Source organism: Cherax quadricarinatus, chromosome 4 (genome assembly GCF_038502225.1).
Source record: "Cherax quadricarinatus isolate ZL_2023a chromosome 4, ASM3850222v1, whole genome shotgun sequence".
NCBI lineage: Eukaryota > Metazoa > Arthropoda > Malacostraca > Decapoda > Parastacidae > Cherax > Cherax quadricarinatus.
In genome coordinates this window covers 26,027,707-26,049,307 of record NC_091295.1, presented here as the reverse complement: position 1 = coordinate 26,049,307, position 21,601 = coordinate 26,027,707, and the positions used below count along the sequence as shown (strand labels likewise).

The 21,601-nt window shown below is 42.2% G+C and overlaps 2 protein-coding genes across 3 annotated transcripts in view; one reads left to right on the top strand and one right to left on the bottom strand.

Moving 5' to 3' along the window:
- The window catches only part of LOC128684154 (uncharacterized), a 94,130-nt gene that overhangs the window by 3,515 nt on the left and 69,014 nt on the right, over positions 1-21,601 (bottom strand). The window lies entirely within an intron of this gene.
- The window catches only part of LOC128684152 (zinc finger protein 271-like), a 79,803-nt gene that overhangs the window by 34,558 nt on the left and 23,644 nt on the right, over positions 1-21,601 (top strand). The gene's annotated exons all lie outside the window — the stretch shown is intronic.

Below are 21,601 nucleotides of genomic sequence, written 5' to 3'. Positions count from 1 at the left end.
CTAATTCATGAAGCACAAAATGAATCAATAAATGTATATGTACAATATACTATTTATGAGAATCCTATTCCACTAATCCTTTATTAAGTACAGATATGTTGTTGAATCCCTTCATGTATGAAGGGATTCAGGGAAACTGGTTAGCCAGACTTAAAACTAATCCCACTTGAATTAAACATCCTAACCACCCTACACCCACCTTTCACTGTTTCAACTTACATTATATTTTTTTTTTAACAAGTCGGCCATCTCCCACCAAGGCAGGGTGACCCAAAAAGAAAGAAAATTCCCAAAAAGAAAATACTTTCATCATTCAACACTTTCACCTCACTCACACATAATCACTGTTTTTGCAGAGGTGCTTAGAATACAAGTTTAGAAGCATATACGTATTAAGATACACAACATCTCTCTCCAACTGCCAATATATTTTAAATGTAATTTTAACTAATTTTTGCTTGATAAAGTTTTCATAATTCAGTTCTACATACATCCACTATTACCACATACACAAACTATATCTTTTTGTTTTTATATCCCATGTAGCCAAAGCATGTACAGTAATTTTCCTTTAGTGTCATTGTCTCCACATAGCAAAGAACATACAAAAAACTGCATAAACCAGGTTTTGTAAGGCTGAACACAGATTATTATTATTATAATCAAAAAGAAGCGCTAAGCAACAAGGGCTATACAGCGCTGCAGGGTAGGGAAGGAAGCGAGGGTATTGGATGGCAGAAGGGAGGAGGGATGATCAGTAGGTTACAGAAAACAGTGGGGCAGGGGATAGTACGGGGGTAGAGGGTAGCAAGAGATTGAAGTAGAAAGGGCTGAAGGTATTAGAATTTGTGAAGTCAGTCAGTTGTTGTCAAAAAGTCAATGAGAGAGTCCGGATGAAAGGTGGGTCCATCAGCGAGAAGGGAAGGTAAAGAGAGAGCAGCGGAGCGAAGATGACGACGGAGGTAAATTCTGCATGCTCGTTGATAAAGTGGGCAGTCCAACAGAATGTGGCTGACTGATAATGGAGCTTGGCAATTCTCACAGAGAGGAGCAGGGCGCCTCTCCATGAGTAAGACGAGTATGGCCAATGCAAAGACGGGAGAGAGTAGTCTCCCAACCTCGACACTGGTGATAAGAAGACGGCCAGTAACCTATACTTGGTTTAATAGATTGAAGTTTGTTGCTGAGCATAGTAGACCAACGGTGTTGCCAACGGGTGTGAAGATGGGAAGATATTGCAGCAAAATAGTCCGTAAATGAAATACCTCTATATGAAACTGGTAGGTCATGTACTGCTGACCGCGCAGCAGTGTCTGCCTGTTCATTGCCCTGTACGTCAACATGACCAGGGGCCCAACAAAACACAATATCTTTATGCTTGGTAAAGATGTGGCGTAGCCAAAGTTGGATACGGAGGACTAAGGGGTGAGGTGTATCAAATTTCTGTATAGCCTGTAAAGCACTAAGGGAGTCTGAGACTACCACAAATGATGACACAGGCATAGATGCAATACGGATAAGTGCTGCAAGGATGGCATACAATTCAGCAGTAAAAATACTAGCCGAAGATAGTAAATGCCCTCGTACGACGCTGTCCGGAAACTCTGCTGCGAATCCTACGCCGTCAGAAGACTTAGAGCCATCTGTGTACACAGCAATGGCATGAGAATGAGAGTGAAAGTGGTCAAGAAAAAGAGAGCGGGAAGCGACCGTAGATAGTTGGGCTTTCGAGCAAGGGAGAGAGAAAGAACAGACTCGAACAGCTGGAACTTCCCAGGGGGGTAGGGAAAAGTGAGATGCTACATGAACATAGAAAGGTGGTGGTAATTGAAGAGAAGACAAGAGCGAATGAAGGCGAAGAGAGAAGGGACGGAGTAAACAGGGGCGGCGAACAAATAAAGAATGTCTACTAATATCAGTGACCATTCTATAAATGGAAGGATTGCGGAGATCATGAGAGCGTACATAGTAGCGAAGGCAATGGGCATCACGGCGATCGGATAAGGATGGAACATTCGCTTCTGCATAGAGCCTCTCGACAGGGGAAGAGCGAAAAGCATCAAGGCATAAACGTAATCCTTGGTGATGAATGGGGTTAAGGCTAGAGAGAGTAGCAGGAGATGCCGCTGAATAGATCTGGTCACCATAATCAAGTTTCGATAAAATAAGGGTGGAATGTAGGCAAAGGAGGGTTCGACGATCGGCTCCCCATGAAAGATGAGCAAGGGTTTTAAGAAGGTTCAGCCGGCTGTGACAAGTTGCCTTCAGAGAGGTAATGTGAGGTTTCCAGGATAACCTACGATCAAAGACGAGGCCCAGAAACTTGACTGTATCACGTTCAGGGATACGGGAGCCATAGAGGTACAAAGGATGATCTGAGATGACAGAGTGTCTAGTGAAAGTAATTTGGTGGGTTTTAGTGCTGGAAAATTTAAACCCACGTGTGGTGGCCCAATTGGAAACACGGTCGACTGCATGCTGGAGAGAAACTGTAATGAGGTGACAGTCAGCGCCTGCACAGGCAATAGCGAAGTCATCAACATAGAGTGATGACCAAATATTTGATGGAAGACTAGAGGCCAAATCATTAATAGCAAGGAGAAAAAGTGTTGTGCTGAGAACACATCCCTGGGGGACACCTTCAGCTTGGATAAAGTCCGGGGAGAGCACATTATTAACCCGAACACGGAAATGCCTGTCAGTTAAAAAGTTCTTAAGGAAGGATGGTAGATTGCCTCGAAGGCCAAAGGAGTGGGCTTGGGCTAAAATATTATACCTCCAAGTTGTGTCATATGCCTTCTCAAGGTCAAAAAATATGGCAATAACTGAGTGGTTATTCACAAAGGCATTACGAACATACGTATCCAAGCGTGGTAAGGGGTCTATGGTAGAACGTCCCTTACGAAAGCCATATTGACGAGTGGAGAGACTGTTGTGTGTCTCTAAATACCACACTAAACGACTATTTACTAGGCGTTCCATCACTTTGCAAACTGCACTGGTAAGAGCAATGGGATGATAGTGGGAGGTTTCATGTCCCGTAGTGCCTGGTTTGCGGAAAGGGAGAACAATGGCGGATTTCCACAGCTGTGGAAGAACTCCTTGTGACCAAATAAGATTGTAAAGGCGTAATAGGACTGCAAGGGCTGACTGATGTAAATGTTGTAGCATACGAATATGAATGTCGTCGGGCCCAGCTGCCGATGATCGGCAAGCTGAGAGTGTTGCTTCCAGTTCTTGAAGTGTAAAAGGCACATTATACTGTTCTTCTCTGAGAGAAGAAAAGTCCAAGGGTGCTAACTCTCTGGCAAACTTTGAGGAAAGAAATGAGGGGCATAGATGGAGTCCCTGAGAAATACGGACCAGATGATTGCCAATTTCATTGGCAACATCTAGTGGGTTTGCTATATCAACACCGGCAACCCGCAGAACAGGAGCCGGGTCAGGAGAATATTTACCACTCAGTTTTCGTACTTTTTTCCAGACTGCACTCATAGAGGAAGCAGAGGTGATGGTGGAGACATAATCTCGCCAGCAAGTGCGTTTAGCGTCACGGATGACACGGCAAGTGATCGCACGCTTCTGCTTAAAATCGAGAAGTCTCTCTGTGGTTCTATTGTACCGGTACCTGCCCCTTGCAGCGCGTTTCGAACGTACTGCACGAGCACAAGCAGGAGACCACCAAGGCACGCATTTCTGAGAATGCCTGCCCGAAGTTTGGGGTATAGAATGAGAAGCTGCGGTTAAAACGGAGGACGAGAAGAGGTGTAAAAGCTCATCGATGGAGGATGAAGAAGGAACCTCTCTAAAAACAGTTAGGTGTGAGTAAAGGTTCCAGTTTGCCTGATCAAATTGCCAGCGTGGGATGCGAAGAGGTGGTGAATATGAAGGGGAAGTAAGAATGATTGGGAAATGATCGCTGTCATGTAAGTCCGGGAGAACAGACCAAGTGAAGTCTAATGCGGCGGAGGAAGAGCAGACTGAGAGATCGATGCAAGAGAGAGTGTGAGTCCAAGGATCAAAATGGGTGTGAGTACCTGTATTTAAAACATGGAGGGGGTGGGTGGCAAGAAAAGCCTCTAACTGAATGCCACGGGAATCACAGTGAGACCCCCCCAGAGGAAATGGTGGGCATTAAAATCTCCAAATAACAGAATCGGTGGCAGTAATGACGAAACAAGAAAGGCAATATCCAGAATAGATAATGCCTGAGAAGGAGAGAGATATAAAGAACAGAGCGTATACCACCTATGCAAGTGGATACGGGCTGCTGTGTAATGCAGCGAAGTACGAACAAATAGCTGATGGTACGGAATATCAGTGCGTAGAAGAAGGCCACTTTCATTAAAGGTCCCATCAGGAAAAGGATCTGAAGAATACAATAAATTATAGCCTGAGATGGGAGAGATAACAGCAGAGTGTAATTTTGGTTCCTGTAAGCAAACACCAACAGGGAAAAACTGGGAGAGTAACATCTGAAGCTCACCCCGATTACCCCTGAGGCCGCGTATATTCCACTGTAAATAGGCCATGATTGGCAATGATAAAGATACCTGAAATCCGCAGGTAAGGGTTCCTACGAACTAGAGGGGTTAGAAAAGTCCACATGCGGAGGCAGTGGAAAACGTTCAAGCAGTGAAGGAATGGTGCGCTGTGAAGAAAGGAGTTGCGCAGATGGAGCAGAGGAGAGAGAAGGAGCGGAGGGTGGATCAGTGTCCATTGATGGTTTGGTCTCTGCAATATATTCAGAGATTGCTTCAAGTGTTTCAGAATTCAGAGATGTCGTATGGGAGACAATATTGGAAATGGTAGGGGGAGGATGAGTAAAGATTGGAACTGTATTGGACTCTACCAAGGTAGGTGGGGGCGAAAGGGTGGAGGGAACTGGAGAAGCGTGGATGGGGACAGAAGAGGCAGAAACTTGGGAGGGAACAGGGGAGAAAGGTACAGTACGAGGAGGAGGGTGAACCTCTACACTTGTAACAGAGCCAGTGAGAGGGGGAGAACCAGGTACAGACACAGGGAAGGTAAAATGAGGAGGTGGAAGATGGGTAGGAGGTGTTAACGAACCTTTTTTTGACTTTTGAGAAGTAGAGGGACGATTGGGAGGAGGTGTCATACGAGATCTCGTCGCTACTGAGGCTTGTGAGAGAGAACACGAAGAAGCGAGATCAGACTGAGGCGTTGAAGTAGGGACGTCTGAGCCGAGGACAGCAAAAGAATTAGATACAGGAGTGACTATAGGAGAGGTAACCACAGAGGTGGGTGCAGAAGATGGGATACCAGAAGTGGAGGGACGTTTTGAAACACGGGAATAAGAAACACGAGGTAGTCTCCCTTGGAGGCGGAGATGAGAAACTGCCATGGCATAAGGGAGACCTTCTGCCTCTTTGAGGTAACGGATTTCCCGCTTGTTTAAGTAGACTTGACAACGGCGAGAGTACGAAGGGTGAGCCTCATGACAATTAAGGCAAGAGGGAGGTCGATTGCAAGACGTATTAGAATGGTCATCGGCACCACAGACTGGGCATTCGGCGATAGATCTGCAATATTTCGCTGGATGGCCAAATCGTCAGCAATTTCTACACTGTTGTGGTGTAGGGATCACCTTTCGAACTTGTAACCGATGTCCTGCTACATAAACTGAGGATGGGAGTTCACGGCTGTCAAAAGTTAAACGAGCCACATTGCTAGGGTATCGTCTCCGCCCACGGGCAGGAAGAACGTAAGTGTCTACCTTGAGGATTGGGAGATCTTGGAGTTCCAGCTGTTCAAGAATGTCAGTGCCACATGTCTGGAAATTTTGTTGAACTATGGTATGGGGCAGAATGACGGTACCACTACAAGAATTGAGGGAATGATGTTTTTCAATAGTGACAGGAACAGTATCGATATGGGAAAGACGAGAAAGCTCATGAGCCTGGGTAGCATTCTGTACGATGATGATGCGCGTACCGCTCTTAAGAGCATGAAAAGAAATATCTTTACCAACATGGCGTAGGAGTGCCTTGCCAATACTGTGGTCAGAAAGATAGGCAGTAGAGGAAGTCGGTCGTAAAGTGAAGAATTTAGTCCATTGTGCAGTCTGAAACTGAGCGTGGAAAGGTAGTGAAGGGCGTGTCGATCGTTTCTGAGAAGAAGAGAAGGTGGAGAAGTATCATCAGCAGGTAATTGTCGTTGGCGTTTGGCGTGGGACCAGGGGAGTTGGTCCGGCGTGGAGCAATTCGGCCCGATCCAGTACCCCGCACTGTAGAGGAGGCCGGAAGCATAGTCAGAGGAGAGCGAAGGTCAGATAAATTGAAGGAGTCAGTCGAGGCCTCAGTACCTGAAGCGGGTGAGGAAACAGCACCGGCAAGAGGTACAGAGGCATGAGGAGTGTCCGAAGAGTGGTCCAAAGACGAGGCAGGGTCAGAACGGGGTGCGGTATCAAGAAGGGGCCCGGGGGTAGCAGGTTCATGGACTAGGGCTGTCATGGTTTTGTTTTTAAGAAAAAAAAAGAAAGAAGAAAAGAAAATAAAAATAAAAAAAGAATAAAAAAAAGGGGGGACCGGGGAGGGATAGTTCCTAGGAGAAATGAAAGGGCCAGAAATCTCCCTCCACGCCCAAGAGGACCTCAGCACCGCAGATGCAGCATGGAACCCGTGCCATACCCTACCCATCATGCCAGTAAACCGGCAATCCGGGATAGCAACCTCACATCTGCCGAGCTACCTCGGTAGACAAAAGAGAGGGCGGCCGGAAATCCGCCACAAAGCATACCTCCTTCGGCCACCACCCCCGGAATCCGAAAGGTGGCTTCCAGAGATACACCCGTCACACGAGAGACACCCAAAGCCACCCTCCGGGATACCGGACATCCCCAGGCAATCCAGATTCCACGGCAAACTACGCCACCGCCAAGAACCTCAACGGAATGGGATGGACCCTGGTACCCTTTCCCCTACCTAGGAAGTAGCGTGCCTGTGGGGGGGGGAGAGAGAAGAAGAGAGAGAGAGAGAAGAGAGAGAGAGAGAAGAGAGAGAGAGAAGAGAGAGAAGAGAAGAGAGAGAGAGAGAGGAGAAGAGAGAGAGAGGAGGAGAAGAGAGAGAGAGGAGAAGAAGAGAGAGAGAGGAGAAGAAGAGAGAGAGAGGAGAAGAAGAGAGAGAGAGGAGAGAGAGAGAGAGAAGAAGAGAGAGAAGAAGAGAGAGAGAGAGAGATAAGAAGAAGAGAGAGAAGAAGAGAGAGAAGAAGAGAGAGAGAGAAGAAGAGAGAGAGAGAAGAAGATGGAGAGAGAGAGAGAAGAGAGAGAGAAGAAGAGAGAAGAAAAGAGAGAAGAAAAGAGAGAAGAAAAGAGAGAGAGAGAGAAGAAAAGAGAGAGAGAGAGAAGAAAAGAGAGAGAAGAAAAGAGAGAGAAGAAAAGAGAGAGAGAAGAAAAGAGAGAAGAAAAGAGAGAGAGAAGAAAAGAGAGAGAGAAGAAAAGAGAGAGAGAAGAAGAAAAGAGAGAGAGTATGCTCCTTTCTTGGTTGCCTGTCCCCCCTCTCATCTCGACTGCTTGACAAATGAGAACAGAGCAAGACGTCATCTACTAGCCTGGACCATCTGGATGGATCTGTCATTTCAGCAGAGCCTTCAACGCCGAGGAGAGGGATGTAGGTGGCCCTTGCTGGCCATATACAAGGCCAATATTGTCAAAATACCACACTTGGATCACTTCGGACAGCGCGAAACAAGCTTTTATGCCACAAGACGGGCGAAAGCAGCAACTTCACTCTGTGTGCCTTCTCCAGAACATCACTCCATCTGAGATCATACATGCCCAGGATGACTTTCAGGTATGGAGACACATTCGTACAGCATAATGATGTCAGCGAGATAGCGTCAGTTGAACAAATGAAAATGCTGGCCACAGATGGCTCAACTTCATCCCTGTTCCCTACTGTATGTCTCATAACAATAAATGCTTTCAAATGAGCTGATGTAGGTAACAGCTCTTGGCTTATCAATAAAATTAGGAATCATAACCTGTAAATAAACATCCAATAAACCTAGGGATCCTTAACCTTGTCAAACCATGTGTGTAAGAGAGGAAAGAAGAGAGAGAGAGAAGAAGAGAAGAGAGAGAGAGAAAGAAGAGAGAGAGAGAAGAGAGAGAGAAGAAGAGAGAGAGAGAGAAGAATAGAGAGAGAAGAAGAGAGAGAGAGAGAAGAAGAGAGAGAGAAGAAGAGAGAGAAGAAGAGAGAGAGAAGAAGAGAGAGAGAGAAGAAGAGAGAGAGAGAAGAAGAGAGAGAAGAAGAGAGAAGAAGGGAGAGAAGAAGAGAGAGAGAGAAGAAGAGAGAGGGAGAGAGAAGAAGAGAGAGAAGAGAGAGAAGAAGGAAAGAGAGAGAGAAGGAAAGAGAGAAGAGAGAGAGAGAAACCAAAAGGAAGGGCAAAAGGGAGGGGGTGGGGAGGAGGAGGAGGAAAGGAAAAAGGGAGGATGGGATAGGAGGGGAGGGGGATTGGGGGTATTGAGGGTTCGGTCTGAGGAAGGAGACCAACAGGTCTAATTCCTCAGACCAAGAGCCTCTTCACCACGCCAAGGAGCCCCCCTTGAAGAGGGGCTGAACACAGAAAAACCTATTTACTCTGATTAAAGCAAATGAAATATGATCATGACCCTTAACCCTTTCGCTCATTCACGTAGAGTCAGTGTTGCAGACATAGACCTATCCACAAATCATATTATAATCATGGGGAAGCATAAGTAGTGGGTTGGTAGACAAGCAACCGCCCAGGGAGGTACTACCGTCCTGTCAAGTGAGTGTAAAACGAAAGCCTGTAATTGTTTTACGTGATGGTAGGATTGCTGGTGTCCTTTTTTCTGTCTCATGAACATGCAAGATTTCAGCTATGTCTTGCTACTTCTACTTACACTTAGGTCACACTACACATACATGTACAAGCACATATATACACACCCCTCTGGGTTTTCTTCTATTTTCTTTCTAGTTCTTATTCTTGTTTATTCCCTCTTATCTCCATGGGGAAGTGGAACAGAATTCTTCCTCCGTAAGCCATGCGTGTTGTAAGAGGCGACTAAAATGCCAGGAGCAAGGGGGCTAGTAACCTCTTCTCCTGTATATATTACTAAATGTAAAAGGAGAAACTTTCGTTTTTCCTTTTGGGCCACCCCGCCTCGGTGGGATACAGTCGGTGTGTTGAAAGAAAGAAAGAATCATGGGGAAGTGCTAAACCCATAGGATTATACAGCACCTGTGTTGGGGGAGGGGGAAGAAGGAAGGTCTTCAGGCTTAATGCAGGGAACTGGAGCACAGATCCAATTTCCTATATCAAGAGCCCCTCACCAGCATCAAGGAACCTCCCTTAAGGGGCTGCCTAGACACGAAAGAATGAGTCTGTGCAGTGTGAGTGCACAGTATTAAAAACTCACCCCATGCAGTAAATGACAAACAGCTCACCTCTGCCCTTATGTTTGAGTTAAAATAGAAACTGTAGCACATTTTCTACTGTGATTTTCATGGGTTTATTGCCCTTCCTGAATACCATATCACAGACCAGAAAATATACTAGTAAAATGGAAGAGATCCTGAACTGTCTCAGACTGGAAGTGCCCTAAAATAAGCCTCAAAATGATAGATATGGTAAATTTTGGGTGATTTTTTTTTGAAGGACAGAGGGCTTCCCTACCTTTCCCTCTCTGTTTATGGGGTTTCACTAGGTCTACTTTAATTATTAGGAAGGCCTAAACCACGATCACGCATTCTTGGTTATGGTTCATTAGCCGAAAAAGGAAGAAAAACATTGATTTTTTTGCGTGATGATAGATTCAAAATGGAAGGCGTTATACAAGAGTGGCATGGAAATGTAATTAATGAACAGAGGAAAGATTCTCCTAGGTAATAGGTTGGTAGACAGCAACCACTCAGGGAGGTACTACCGTCATGCTAAGCGAGTGTAAAACAAAAGCCTGTAAATGTTTTATATGATAGTAGAATTGTTGGTGTCTTTTTTTCTGTCTCATAAACATGCAAGATTTCAGGTATGTCTTGCTACTTCTACTTACCCTTAGGTCACACTACACTTATTTTTATTATTTTTTATTATTATCACACTGGCCGATTCCCACCAAGGCAGGGTGGCCCGAAAAAGAAAAACTTTCACCATCATTCACTCCATCACTGTCTTGCCAGAAGGGTGCTTTACACTACAGTTTTTAAACTGCAACATTAACACCCCTCCTTCACACTACACTTATGTTCTTTTTTTTTTTTAACACATCATTCTTTTCCACCAAGGCAGGGTGACCCAAAAAAGAAAGAACAATTTATATGTACAAGCATATATATACACACTCCTCTGGGTTTTCTTCTATTTTCTTACTAGTTCTTGTTTATTTCCTCTTCTCTCCATGAGGAAGTGGAACAGAATTCTTCCTCCATAACCCATGCGTGTCGTAAGAGGCGACTAAAATGCCAGGAGCAAGTGGCTAGTAACCCCTTCTCCTGTATACATTACTAAATTTAGAGACACTTTTGTTTTTCTTTTTGGGCCACCTTGCTTCAGTGGGATACAGCTGGTGTGTTGGAGGAAGGAAAGATTACTTTAGGGGTTGGAATGCCTAGTGATTGTTTTGCTCTCTATAAACTGCAATTGGTAGAAAATATAAAACTGACCAAATTACCAAATGGGCAGTTTCTTGTAATGAATGGATAGTATGGAAGGCATCTAGTGAAACCACCAGGAACTGGGTTGGTCTGAGCACTGTAACTGGTCTAAAATATACCTCAAGGTGGACAAAATCATTGTTGCGTATAGTGCTGCTGGTCACCACATGGACAAGACCAGGGTGAGGACTATGCTGGCAAATCAAACAAGAACAGGCATATAATGCCTCCAGCATTCGACTTTATGTCTGTAATTTTGTAAGTACAGTGGTCCCTCAATTATCGTCCTTAATCCGTTCCTGGAAGTGGGACTATTATCGAAATAGACGATTTTTGAATCAATTTTCCCCATAAGAAATAATGTAAATCCAATTAATTCGTTCCAGACACCCAGAAGTATCAACAGTAATTTTTTTTTTTTACCTAAAAGATAGATTTACATGCACAAAAGAATGAACATTCAACATGACAGTTACCTTTATTAAAGGCTGTTGTTGATGAATGGAAGACAGGGAGGAGGAGAGAGGGAAGAGAGGTTATTGTTTAGAAGGGATATCCCCCTCCATAAGGACTCTAGGTCACTTCAGGGGTCACTTACCTAGCATAAATATAGATCTACATGCAGAAAAGAATGCCAAATAAATGTAAAGCACTAATAAAATGTATAAATGAACACTGGTAATAGGGGTAGTTGATGAGTGGAACGGTCTGCCTAGTAGGGTGATCGAAGCTAAAACACTGGGTAGTTCCAAATTTAGGTTCCAAATTTAGGGAGGTGAAAGTGTATAAACTAAGGGAGGAGGAAGTTCGGGTGAGATATAAGCGACTATTGGCAGAAAGGTGGGCTAGTGCAAAGATGAGTAGTGGGGGGGTTGAAGAGGGTTGGAATAGTTTTAAAAATGCAGTATTAGAATGTGGGGCAGAAGTTTGTGGTTATAGGAGGGTGGGGGCAGGAGGAAAGAGGAGTGATTGGTGGAATGATGAAGTAAAGGGTGTGATAAAAGAGAAAAAGGTAGCTTATGAGAGGTTTTTACAAAGCAGAAGTGTTATAAGAAGAGCAGAGTATATGGAGAGTAAAAGAAAGGTAAAGAGAGTGGTGAGAGAGTGCAAAAGGAGAGCAGATGATAGAGTGGGAGAGGCACTGTCAAGAAATTTTAATGAAAATAAGAAAAAATTTTGGAGTGAGTTAAACAAGTTAAGAAAGCCTAGGGAAAATATGGATTTGTCAGTTAAAAACAGAGTAGGGGAGTTAGTAGATGGGGAGATGGAGGTATTGGGTAGATGGCGAGAATATTTTGAGGAACTTTTAAATGTTAAGGAAGAAACAGAGGCAGTAATTTCATGCACTGGTCAGGGAGGTATACCATCTTTTAGGAGTGAAGAAGAGCAGAATGTAAGTGTGGGGGAGGTACGTGAGGCATTACGTAAAATGAAAGGGGGTAAAGCAGCTGGAACTGATGGGATCATGACAGAAATGTTAAAAGCAGGGGGGGATATAGTGTTGGAGTGGTTGGTACTTTTGTTTAATAAATGTATGAAAGAGGGGAAGGTACCTAGGGATTGGCAGAGAGCATGTATAGTCCCTTTATATAAAGGGAAAGGGGACAAAAGAGACTGTAAAAATTATAGAGGAATAAGCTTACTGAGTATACCAGGAAAAGTGTACGGTAGGGTTATAATTGAAAGAATTAGAGGTAAGACAGAATGTAGGATTGCGGATGAGCAAGGAGGTTTTAGAGTGGGTAGGGGATGTGTAGATCAGGTGTTTACATTGAAGCATATATGTGAACAGTATTTAGATAAAGATAGGGAAGTTTTTATTGCATTTATGGATTTAGAAAAGGCATATGATAGAGTGGATAGAGGAGCAATGTGGCAGATGTTGCAAGTATATGGAATAGGTGGTAAGTTATTAAATGCTGTAAAGAGTTTTTATGTGGATAGTGAGGCTCAGGTTAGGGTGTGTAGAAGAGAGGGAGACTACTTCCCGGTAAAAGTAGGTCTTAGACAGGGATGTGTAATGTCACCATGGTTGTTTAATATATTTATAGATGGGGTTGTTAAGGAAGTAAATGCTAGGGTGTTTGGGAGAGGGGTGGGATTAAATTATGGGGAATCAAATTCAAAATGGGAATTGACACAGTTACTTTTTGCTGATGATACTGTGCTTATGGGAGATTCTAAAGAAAAATTGCAAAGGTTAGTGGATGAGTTTGGGAATGTGTGTAAAGGTAGAAAGTTGAAAGTGAACATAGAAAAGAGTAAGGTGATGAGGGTGTCAAATGATTTAGATAAAGAAAAATTGGATATCAAATTGGGGAGGAGGAGTATGGAAGAAGTGAATGTTTTCAGATACTTGGGAGTTGACGTGTCGGCGGATGGATTTATGAAGGATGAGGTTAATCATAGAATTGATGAGGGAAAAAAGGTGAGTGGTGCGTTGAGGTATATGTGGAGTCAAAAAACGTTATCTATGGAGGCAAAGAAGGGAATGTATGAAAGTATAGTAGTACCAACACTCTTATATGGGTGTGAAGCTTGGGTGGTAAATGCAGCAGCGAGGAGACGGTTGGAGGCAGTGGAGATGTCCTGTTTAAGGGCAATGTGTGGTGTAAATATTATGCAGAAAATTCGGAGTGTGGAAATTAGGAGAAGGTGTGGAGTTAATAAAAGTATTAGTCAGAGGGCAGAAGAGGGGTTGTTGAGGTGGTTTGGTCATTTAGAGAGAATGGATCAAAGTAGAATGACATGGAAAGCATATAAATCTATAGGGGAAGGAAGGCGGGGTAAGGGTCGTCCTCGAAAGGGTTGGAGAGAGGGGGTAAAGGAGGTTTTGTGGGTAAGGGGCTTGGACTTCCAGCAAGCGTGCGTGAGCATGTTAGATAGGAGTGAATGGAGAAGAATGGTACTTGGGACCTGACGATCTGTTGGAGTGTGAGCAGGGTAATATTTAGTGAAGGGATTCAGGGAAACCGGTTATTTTCATATAGTCGGACTTGAGTCCTGGAAATGGGAAGTACAATGCCTGCACTTTAAAGGAGGGGTTTGGGATATTGGCAGTTTGGAGGGATATGTTGTGTATCTTTATATGTGTATGCTTCTAGACTGTTGTATTCTGAGCACCTCTGCAAAAACAGTGATAATGTGCGAGTGTGGTGAAAGTGTTGAATGATGATGAAAGTATTTTCTTTTTGGGGATTTTCTTTCTTTTTTGGGTCACCCTGCCTCGGTGGGAGATGGCCGACTTGTTGAAAAAAAAAATAAAATAAAAAAATACATGAGTGAGAGGGGTTGGATTTGAGTCAGACTTGCACCTGAGCTTATTGCTTGGGTAGCATTTGTTCTGTTAGTGGGTTGGATTTGTGAAGGACCAGCCTAGTATGGGCCAACAGACTTATTGCAGTGTTCCTCCTTTATGTTCTAAAAGCTATGGCTTGAGTAGTTTCAAATTTAGGTTGGATAAATGCAGGAGTGAGAGGGGTTGGATTTGAGTCGGACTTGCACCTGAGCTTATTGCTTGGGTAGCATTTGTTCTGTTAGTGGGTTGGATTTGTGAAGGACTGGCCTAGTATGGGCCAGCAGGCCTACTGCAGTGTTCCTCCTTTCTTATGTTCTTATTGAAGACTTGTTTGTGTGAGGGAGGGATGGTAAGTTTATTGTTGGAAAATATGACACTAATATCAACTCTACGGCTTATTTATCTATCACAATTCAACTAATATGACATAATAAACAATATTAATAACAGAAACATGGAATATACTCAAGAATGAATAAGTCATTACGTATGTCATGAGAGGTGTTGTGTTGTGTTGTTGTTGGGTATACAGTGGACCCCCGCATAACGATTACCTCCGAATGCGACCAATTATGTAAGCGTATTTATGTAAGTGCGTATGTACATGTATGTTTGGGGGTCTGAAATGGACTAATCTACTTCACAATATTCCTTATGGGAATAAATTCGGTCAGTACTGGCACCTGAACATACTTATGGAGTGAAAAAATATCGTTAACCGGGAGTCCACTGTATAAGGGCCACTGAGAGTAAGCCGTCCATAATGGTGGTGAAGCACCAGCTGAGGCGGCGGTGTTTTCTGTAGCCCTATATAACTCCAACAACATTGGAGGAGTTGTTAGAATCGCTGACTCACTAAAGAAGGCACCCTCTACCACCATCACTACCACCTTTTACCACTATTACAACTGTTACCACCATCACTACTACCTTCTACCACCATCACTACCACCCTCTACCACCATCACTACCACCCTCTACCACCATCAACCACTATCACAACTGCTTCCACTCTACCACCACCACCTTTGTATTTTTCTACAAACTTTTTCATAAATTATATGTGTTTCTCACATTCTTTACCAAAGGGCTGGCACTAGAAGCTTTCTTTGGAGCCATGGTAGCTTATTTAGCACTTGCAAGCACTAAAATCAATGGAAGATTGAAATATTTCGTAGGAGCAAGTGAGGGGACCGTCACTCACTGGTAAACAATGGCACACTGGCTGGGAAGGCAGGTCCAGGCGGCTCAGAGCGTGAGTACGCGTCCCAGACGCAGGACGATTAGCGAGTTAACAGACCATTTGCGAGCCAATGTTTAGACGAAATAACGGGACTATTTCCAAAATGGACGACTTTCAGGCCAGACGATTATTGAGGGACCACTGTATTACATAAAATTCTCTACCATTTAAAAAAAAAAATGCTGACAGGAGGCTGTAAATTTTGGGGTGTCAATATCGAAAGGACTAATAAGCACTTACTAAAATTTAATTACGTTCTTGGAACTTAATATGTTTGTCTATAAAAATTTTTGGCAGTTTATAAAGGCCTTTCATTCATAGCTATTTAAGCTTGACATACAAAATTTTCATCAAAATTAAATGGTTTATTCTTGGAATAACCATTAAACTGTCCAAACATAGATCTACATTTGCTCCGTAGCGCTCCGAACGTAGATCTAAGGTTTTTATATTATTTCTTATGGAGAAAATCAAGGTCAGAGTGCTACGCGTGCAAACGTAGATCTACGTTTGGACAGTTTAAGGGTTAATATTGTAATCAATCATGCTAGCTCCTAAAAAAAATTAAATTTGCATTAGTGGGAAGTAATCAGGTTTGATCCAAGGCAAGGGAAGGTAGAACCACTTGGCTGGCATTGAATATCATTTATTTTATTTATTTATTTATTTTATGTCTTTGCAAACAGTACATTGAGATTTTATATTTACAATAGTGGGTTGCAATGCAAAGAGAGCCTCTAATATGCCTAAGCATTATCAGCCAACTTAACATTATTGGCTTACAGACTATTTAACACTAAGGATTTTATCATACAGTGGACCCCCGCATAACGATATTAATCCGTTCATGAGAGCTCATTGTTATGCGAAATTATCGTTATGCGAATGAATTTTCCCCATAAGAAATAATGGAAATCAAATTAATCCGTGCAAGACACCCCAAAGTATGAAAAAAAAACATTTTTACCACATGAAATATTAATTTTAATACACACAAACTGAAAAAGGCATGCACAATTACATGATACTTACCTTTATTGAAGATCTGGTGATGATTGATGGGATGGGAGGAGGAGAGTCTCTTAATGTTTAGAAGGGGAATCCCCTTCCATTAAGACTTGAGGTGTCAAGTCCTTTTCTGGGGTTACTTCCCTTCTTCTTTTAATGCCACTAGGACCAGCTTCAGAGTCACTGGACTTCTGTCGCACAACATATCTGTCCATAGTGGCCTGTACCTCTCGTTCCTTTATGACTTCCCTAAAGTGTTTCACAACATTGTCAGCGTAATAGTCACCAGCACGGCTTGCAATAGCTGTGTGAGGGTGATTTTCATCCATAAAGGTTTGCACTTTCAGCCACATTGCACAGATTTCCTTAATCTTTGTAGTAGGCAACTTCTTCAATTTCTCTCTCCCCTCCTCCGAACCAGTTTCCTCAGGTCTGGCCTCTTGCTGTTGAAGTTGATCTAGCAGCTCATCAGTGGTTAGTTCTTCATTGTCCTCCTCCACCAACTCTTCCACATCATCCCCACTAACCTCCAACCCCAAGGACTTCCCCAATGCCACAATTGATTCCTCAACTGGCATACTCCTCTCAGGGTTAGCCTCAAATCCTTCAAAATCCCTTTTGTCTACACATTCTGGCCACAGTTTCTTCCAAGCAGAGTTCAAGGTCCTCTTAGTCACTCCCTCCCAAGCCTTACCTATAAGGTTTACACAATTGAGGATATTAAAGTGCTCTCTCCAAAACTCTCTTAGAGTCAGTTGAGTTTCTGAGGTCACTACAAAGCACCTTTCAAACAGAGCTTTTGTGTACAGTTTTTTGAAGTTTGCAATAACCTGCTGGTCCATGGGCTGCAGGAGAGGAGTGGTATTAGGAGGCAAAAACTTCACCTTAATGAACTTAATGTCTCCATAAAGTCGCTCTGCCACGTCTGTAGGATGACCAGGGGCATTGTCTAACACCAGGAGGCACTTAAGGTCTAATTTCTTTTCAGTTAGGTAATCTTTCACATTGGGGGCAAATGCATGGTGTAACCAGTCATAGAAAAAGTCCCTAGTGACCCATGCCTTACTGTTTGCCCTCCACAGCACACACAAATTAGCCTTGAGGATATTCTTTTGTCTGAACGCTCTGGGAGTTTCTGAGTGATACACTAATAAAGGCTTCACTTTGCAATCACCACTAGCATTGGAACACATCAACAGAGTAAGCCTGTCTTTCATAGGCTTATGTCCTGGGAGTGCCTTTTCCTCCCGAGTAATGTAGGTCCTGCTTGGCATTTTCTTCCAAAACAGACCGGTTTCATCACAATTAAACACTTGTTCCGGTTTCAGTCCTTCACTGTCTATGTACTCCTTGAATTCCTGCACATATTTTTCAGCTGCTTTGTGGTCCGAACTGGCAGCCTCACCATGCCTTATCACACTATGTATGCCACTACGCTTCTTAAATCTCTCAAACCAACCTTTGCTGGCCTTAAATTCACTCGCATCATCACTAGTTGCAGGCATTTTTTTAATTAAATCCTGATGCAACTTCCTAGCCTTTTCACTTATGATCACTTGAGAGATGCTATCTCCTGCTATCTGTTTTTCATTTATCCACACCAATAAGAGTCTCTCAACATCTTCCATCACTTGCGATCTCTGTTTCGAAAACACAGTTGAACCTTTGGCAAGAACAGCTTCCTTGATTGCCTTTTTGTTGCCCACAATAGTAGCGATGGTTGACTGGGGTTTATTATACAACCTGGCCAGCTCGGAGACACGCACTCCACTTTCATACTTATCAATGATCTCTTTCTTCATCTCTATAGTAATTCTCACCCTTATTCCTGTAGGGTTGGTACTAGAAGCTTTCTTGGGGCCCATGGTCACTTATTTTGCAGATAAAATCACCAAAAACACTGTAATAATACAAAATATTCCGATTGTATGCTTGGATGTTACCGCGGAGGCTGGCTGGTAAACAATGCCACCGGCTGCACATTAGACGCGTCTCGGACGAACAGCGTTGAGCGGGTTTTTTAGCGGTATGCGAGGCAAAATCTTAGCGATAAAACGTATCGGTATGCGGATTTAACGTTATGTAAGGCCAACGGTATGCGGGGGTCCACTGTAGTTGTACAGTAGGACAGTAATTATTTCATAGCTGAACAGTAGATTATTAATTATAAGTGAATTAAATTTGTATAAGACAAAGGATATATTCATATAGTCTAAAATGCTTTTTGTGGAAAACAATGGTTCAATTAAATTCCTGTCAACAATGGATAAAAGGTTCAAAGTGATTGTTGAAGTTATGATATGGGAGTACATAGGTGAGTATGTGTGTACTGAGTATTCAGTAATCATGTTGCTATATAAATCAGAGTAATTTAATTAAGCATAGTTCTAAAATGTCAAATAACCTATGCACATTACATAAGTAAATTATATTAACCCTTTCAGTGGCCATCTGTAGATTTATATCATTGAGGCCAGAAGTCCCTTAACCCTTTTCAGGGTTTGTGCTGTAGTTCTACAGCTTTCAAGCCAGCGTCAGTGCCGTAGTTCCACACCATGAGCTCAGCTCACTCTGATAAGCTGTGAGCAGTAAATTTGGGCCTAGATGAAAGAATGGGTCTATGTAGTAAGTGTGCACCATATAAGAAAATCCTGCAGCATACAGTGCATGAGGAAAAAAGAACTGCGACTGTTTTTGGTTTAAAACAGCGACTTTGCAGTGAATTTCTGGATGGTTTTTACGGCTGTATTCACGTTTTCTTGGTCCCATTTGACAGAATGGAAGATGTACCACAGAAACAGAGATGATTCTGATTGGTTTTAGGAATGAAAATAGCTTGAAATTGAGCTCAAAGTAGCCAAAATGTTTGATTTTTGCTGATCAAGAGTAAACAAATCACATCATACATCTAATATACATCAACTGGTGGGTCTAATATGCCTTCACAAATGTGATGATATTATATATACAATTATTACAATATTGCATAACAGTAAATCTTCTATTTTTTGGTGTGACTAAAAATTCTTTGTGAATAAAAAAGCAGAATGTAATTCATATGTAAAGCCTGGAAATGTAACTAATGAACAGAGGAAATGTTATTTTGGTGCCAGGAATGCCTGCACTGTTTATTCTGAACCCTATTTTGAAAGTGAAATATTTTGAAATTTGTGTGATATTGGCCAAATTAGCAGTTTCTGATCACTTTACTGGGTAGTTGAAATAGTTGATTGGACAGTTACTTGTGCTCAATTGATAAAATGGAAGGCATACTAGTGAAATTGCTAAGAATTTGGTCAACTGGAACAATATAATTGGCCTAAATTGGGACTCAAAGTAGACAAAATTGTCAATGCGTAAATATTGTTGATGCACCAAAATTTGCGTGAGCATAATTTTGGCAATTTTCAATCAATGTTTGTACTTTTTGTTTTATTACCTTCAGAAAAAGATTTTCTACCATTTCATATGAATTTTTTTTTTTAATTCTTGGGCCCTGTGGACAAGTTTCAGATCGGGGGTCTGGACCCTGAAAGGGTTAACCCTTTCAGGGTTTCCTACGTACTAGTACGGCTTACGCGCCAGGGTTTTTGACGTACTAGTACGCATAAATTCTAGCATCCTCAAATCTAGCAAGAGAAAGCTGGTAGGCCTACATATGAACGAATGTGTCTATGTGTGCAGTATAAAAAAAATTCTGCAGCACACAGTGCGTAATGAGAAAAAAAAACTTTGACCGTGTTTTTGGTTTAAAACAGTGACTTTGCACTGTATTTTTGTATGCTATTTATGGTTGTATTCTAGTTTTCCTGGTCTTATTTTATAGAATGGAAAACATATTACAGAAAATGAGACAATTTTGATTGGTTTCACAATGGAAAGTACCTTGAAATTGAGCTCAAAGTAGCAGAAATGTTTGATTTTTGCCAAGGTTCAAAAGTAAACAAATCATGCCATGCGTCCAATACACGTCAACTGGTGAATCTAGTATTCTTTCACAAGTGCGCTGATATGTCTCATAACAATAAAAATGCTTTCAAATGAGCTGATGTAGGTAACAGCTCTTAGCTTGCCAATAAAGTTAGGAATCCTTAACATGTAAATAGCTTGTCAATAAATCTAGGGATCCTCTCTCTCTCTCTCATTCTCTCTCTCTCTCTCATTCTCATTCTCTCTCTCTCATTCTCTTTCTCATTCTCTCTCATTCTCTCTCTCTCTCTCATTGAGTCTCACTTACTCACCTCTCACCCTACATTATGACTACAAATATTTTAAGGTAAGTAAAGGAGGGGTTTGGGATATTGGCAGTTTGGAGGGACTTCTGAACTGTCATATCTGAGTGCCTTTGCAAAAGACAGTGATTATGTGTGAGTGAGGTGAAAGTGTTGAATGATGATAAAAGTATTTTCATTTTGAGGATTTTCTTTCTTTTTGGGTCACCCTGCCTAGGTGGGAGATGGCTGACTTGTTAAAAAAAAAAAAAAAAAGTGCGCTGATGTTATTTATACCATTTCTACACTAATACAGTAGTCTGCATAACAGTAAATCTTCTATTTTTTGTGAGAATAAAAATTCAAAGTGGAAAGCAAAAGAAATGTAAGAGGGCCTGGGGATGTGACTAATGGACAGAGGAAATGCTATTTTAGTGTCAGGAATGTCTGTCTTGTTTATTCTGGACCCTATTTTGAAATTAGCATCTTTTGAAACTTTTGTGAAATTGGCAAAATTGCTAAATTCTGACCACTTTATTGGATAGTTGAAATCAGTAAATGGGTGGTTTCTTGTACTCATTCGATAGAAAAAAATGAAGTTCTAGTGAAATAGTTATGATTTTTATCGACTAGTACACTGGAATTGGCCGAAAATAGGGCTCAAAGTGGGCAAAATCGCCGCTGCATAAACATCGTTGAGACCTCTAACTTTGTGAGAGCATAATTCTGTAAGTTTTCCATCAAATTTCATACTTTTGGTGTCATTATGATCGGGAAAAGATTCTCAATCTTTTCACAAGAAAATATATATATATATATATTTTTTTTTTTTGAAATTTTGGCGACCCTGAGAACAAGTCTCTGAGAGGGCCTGGCGACCCTGAAAGGGTTAAGTAGTTCAACGCTGTGAGCTCAGCTTACTCAGGTAAGTTGTGAGCATTAAAACTTTCCCTAGATACAAGAGATTGAGGCTCTGCAGTGAGGATGCACAGTACAGGAAAACATAGCTGACTGTGTGGGTGGTTTAAAGCAGCTACTTTAAACCATCCACACCATCATTGGTTTTTATGATTTTATTGCCTGTTTCTTAGAATCATTTGCTAGAATGGAAGGCATACTACTGAAACAGAGATGATTTTGATGGGTTTTAGGATCTGAAGTAGCTTGAAACTAAGCTCCAAGTAGTGGAAATATCTGATTT